Source organism: Gossypium hirsutum, chromosome A01 (assembly GCF_007990345.1).
Source record: "Gossypium hirsutum isolate 1008001.06 chromosome A01, Gossypium_hirsutum_v2.1, whole genome shotgun sequence".
NCBI lineage: Eukaryota > Viridiplantae > Streptophyta > Magnoliopsida > Malvales > Malvaceae > Gossypium > Gossypium hirsutum.
In genome coordinates, this window is record NC_053424.1 from 63,418,926 (window position 1) to 63,423,762 (window position 4,837).

Consider the following 4,837-nt stretch of genomic DNA (forward strand, 5'->3'; position numbering starts at 1 on the left):
TTATGATACGAGTGAAAATGTCCTTGTCTTGATTTGGACGTTGAATGCTGATAAATGTTAATGATATATAATTTTTATGAGATAAAGGATTATAATGAAATGAACTTATCTATGTTAATTAAATTGTTGGATTGAATTATATGATTGTAATGATATGTACATGATGATGCACGAAATGAAAGTTGTGATTGTGATGCAAATATCTATGTTTGTTTGGCCTTATATAATGTCATGAGCATGAATTAATTTAATTAAATGAATGGATAAGTAAAGCTGTCTAGAAAACATAGAATGTATGCATAAGTATATTGTCTAAATGGGACAATAGGAAAATTGGTGTAAGCCAACATGAATGAATGACATGATTTTGATGATGTTACTATGATGATGGAAGTTGTGTCATATGTGTATGTATAAGAAAGTCGAGTCAGAGGTCCTACAACCCCTCCCCCTTACCGAAGTGGTACTTATAATGGAATTTCATGAGATTTGTATTGAATAAGTTTCCGGTTGAGAACCCAAAGAGTACAGTGATAGAATAATTATAAGTATGCTTAGAGATTGAAAATGAGCTGATAAGTAAAGTCAGAGCCAGTAAAGTATCGGATTGACGTAAAAATTATTGGAGTTATGCACTGTCCCAGTTAGAAAAGGGAGTCTCCTTGGTAAACCGAATTACTGAGGTGCAAGGTCGAGAAAAGTGTAAATCGAAATTTATTCAGAACTGGCCTTCTTTAGTGAATGGTTTAATATGAAATTTGTGACGGCAGAACTAGTTGGGGAAATGATAATTGAAATGTGAACTATCTGAATGTGACAGTTATGACTGAACAGATTTAGCAGTCTCTTTTGAGATGTTCTATATGTTTACCCGTTCTCAGAAATATTTCTATGGCTATTGATCTTCTGAAGAAATTCTTGTTATATGGGAATGTCTTCTAATTCTAGTGTTGGATGAAAGCATTGGTAGTCTGACTAGTTTATAATTTATATTGCTCTACTTCATCGGGTATTCTATTTCATTTCGTCTGATAAGAATTGATGAGAGAATACATATGATATTATGATTCTGTTTCTTCTACTTGATGCTTCATCTGATATATATGTATGGGAAGATATATTGTTCTTGTTATATTTGATTCCAGTGGGATTAAATGATGTTTTCTTTTGGACTTTCTTTCTTTGAAGAATTATCGGGGTATTCTGTATTTTCTCTATGAGTTTGGTTTTCGATTCTCCGGCATAGTATCGTATCTTGGATTTCTTTATTCGATTTTCTTGTTATCTTTGTTCTATAATTTGTCAATTATGACTCATGTTCGAAGTACATTCTTCAACTCGTGATAATCATGTCAAATATAACTATACTTCTAATTTGATCTTGGTAATGTGGTGATTTTAGTATTGGGATTTTTTTTTCTAATTTCTGTGTAAGGATTTGACATCAGTAAAGGCATAGGTGATAAAAGCGCGAGTTTCAATCGGTATGGTGAATTATTTATTTGAAAGATTTCATGTGACAATTATGTCAGGATTATTTTTCTCAAGTCTGATATTATAATTTCATTTTTGTACTGATAAAAGAGTAAATAGTCTGAACGAGAAGTGTATATTTATTAGAAAGAGTTGGATATTAGTTAAAGTCACTACGAATGATAAGGTTTTCGTCTTGTGAAAGCTGAAAAGTTTATTACATGTTGACAAAGTTTGGATAGATGAGAATATTGGTAACCGAAGCGTCTGAACTAGACTAGTCTACATTAAGTAAAGACTTCCTGACTTTCAGTAATGTACTGTTGTATGAATAGTGATGTGTTTCAAGACAGTGAGGTAATGTGATAGTTTAGAGCATTCGATGTTACATAAAATCGGAGTTGTTAAAGGGGTTAAAGCTGAGCATTGGGATCTATCAAAATTATCCTTGTCAGTGTTGATATTGGGATGGAAATGAGAAGGATTATTCTTGAGGCCATATTAGAATTATTTCCATAGCGGAAAGAGGAAAATGTGATGTATCCTATTGTTAAATGTTTGGCGAGATCTATAAATCATACCTATATTGAATGAATTCCTACTTATCAGATTCATGGAATTTCAGGTCTCTTTGATTGTTGGATTTCTTGGAATTCCAGTCTCCATTAAATCAAGTTGAGATCCGGGTTTTATGTCATGATATCATGGGAAACTGAGAAGGGTTGAAAATTTAAGAACAGTTGAGAGTTGAGACTGTAAGCTTTTAGATCATATGAGAAATTGAAGAGATGTATTGGCGGTATAGTCTAAGTGCAAGTTCTTCGGCACCGAATATGAGATTAAAAGTGAAGACCACTTTTCTGGTAAGATTTTCGGGGACGAAAATCCCTGAAGGGGGGGAGAGTTGTAATATCCTGATTTTGGGCCTAGTCGGAACAATGGTTTCGTGACCACAAAATCCGAGATAGAAATAATTATTTTATGATTATTTTAAGGTCTATGATATGATTGCATGATTGTGTGAAAATTACGTGATGAAATTCTATGCCTAAAGTGCTTAAATTGAAAGTAGGACTAAATCGAATAAGTTGCAAAATTTGCATTCTAGAAGTTTTTAGTATGAAATTGCATTGAAATATTAATTAGGAGGTCTTAAATAACAATTTGACCAATTTCTAAGTCTATGGACAAAAATTGGACATGGATAGAATTTTTGGAAAGTTTAGTAGTAAGGGCATTTTGGTCATTTAGGGGTAAAATGAATTAAAATACAAAATTAAAAGCCAATTTTGCTCATCTTCAACCCCATGGCCGAATGTAGCAAGGAGAAACCATGGCTAGGGTTTTTCAAGCTTGCAAGCTCGATTGTAAGTCCGTTCTAGCCTCGTTTTTAATGATTTTTACGTTTTTGGAGTCCCGGTAGCTCGATTTAGCTTATGCTAGCAATAATTCAACCTGGGGTTCATATTTGGAAAAATACCCATAGGTGAAATTTGTGTATTTTGGTGTTTTATGATAGAATATGAGGTTTTAAATTATGTTAGACAACTTGTAATACTCGGTTTTAAGTGAAAACGAACGAAAGGGCTTAATCGGTAAAATACCTAATAGTCATAAGTACATGTTAGAGTGAGAATTTGATGTTGCCATAGAAGGGAAAAATGATCAGCATGTCATAAAACATAAGAAAATAGGCTGAATTTTAATTTACGAGCTTTGGGGCAAAAGTATAAACATGCAAAAGTTTAGGGGCAAAACTATAATTTTTCCAAAATATGATTTTGGGTCAATTTGTATAATGTGAGTCCTAATTAGACTATATTTTAAACGATAGAGCAGGGAAAACTCAAATTCGGGCTAAAATAGGGAAAATACCAAGTTGTGGACGAAATGGTAAAAGTAGCCATTTTCGCATACGATGTAAGTTCATGTGTAAATAATGTAGCATAATTGTTATTTTTAAGTTATTGTTGTTAATTATATGATATGCTGATTTTTAATCGTGAAATATTATGCTTTGTGGTTAATGTTGAGTAATATGCAAATTATGTTTACTACTTGATAAATATGAATTGCTACCGAGTATCGGTTCCGATATTCCATGGAAGACGGAAAATGTGAGATCGAGGAAAAAAAAGCCCGTTTGAACCTTAGGAATAGATTAGGATACAAGTGACATGCCACTAGGATGGTTGAGCATCCGAACTCGTTGAGTTGAGTCCGAGTTCACTTATGGATGCAAATGTCCGAACTCGTTGAGTTGAGTCCGAGTTCGTGAGATGTAACTAGGCATCCGAACTCGTTGAGTTGAGTCCGAGTTCACTTATGGATGCGAACACCCGAGCTCGTTGAGTTGAGTCCGAGTTCGCTTATGGTCGGGTTACATAGTAGCTTGGCTACATATGTGGCACTTATGTGCAAACTTTCCATGTATCCGAATTATATTCCGATGTGTTCAACGGGTAAAATTCTACTCAAATGGAGGAATACTCGAGATGAAAGGGACGTATTGGTAAGTGTTGTGAAATGAATACTTTGAACAGGTATGTACTTAACCCTCGGGTTGAAAATCGATATAACAACAATATGGTAAGATGATAAATGAAAATGTGATATGAATGTCTTGGTGATGATTATGCAAATGATGTTTTATGTTTGCTTATATGGTTATGTTACTTGCTATTTGCATGTGAACTTATTAAGCATTTATGCTTACTCCCTCCTCTTTATTTACTGTAGTTTTGAACAAGCCAGCTCGGGAATCGGGACGGGTCGAAGGTTCGATCACACTATCCAAAGGACTTTCATCTGGGTAAATGGCTTGTAAAATTTAAGTATGGCATGTATAGCAATATACTTATTTTGTGTAATTAATTTTATGATATGGCCATGATTGGTTGAGAAAATGTTTGATATTGATAAGTCATGGTGATGGTTAAATTTAGATCATGTTTGATATCATGGAAGTTTAATAGGTTATCTAGTTCATAACAACTCATGAAAAGATGAAATTTGCCTTAAAACAGAATATTGCTGCAGCAATGACATGAATTTGAAAATCACTAAAAATAGTATAAATGGAATTAAATGATGAGGAAGTTATGAAATTGAATCTTAATGAGTATATTTTCATATGGATTAAAAAAAATAGGCATATACATTATACTTTATGAGATATTTGAAACCTTGTGAAACAGGGCCAGAGTGATTTCCGGATCATCTGTTCTGACTTTAAAAATTCATAATAAATTGTAAAACAATAATTAGAAGTCATTATTTATATGTAAAGATTCCTTGTTGAGTCTAGTTTTAAGAGAAACAAATCTCGTAGTCATTGAAATTCTGTACAGGGAGATATCTGATT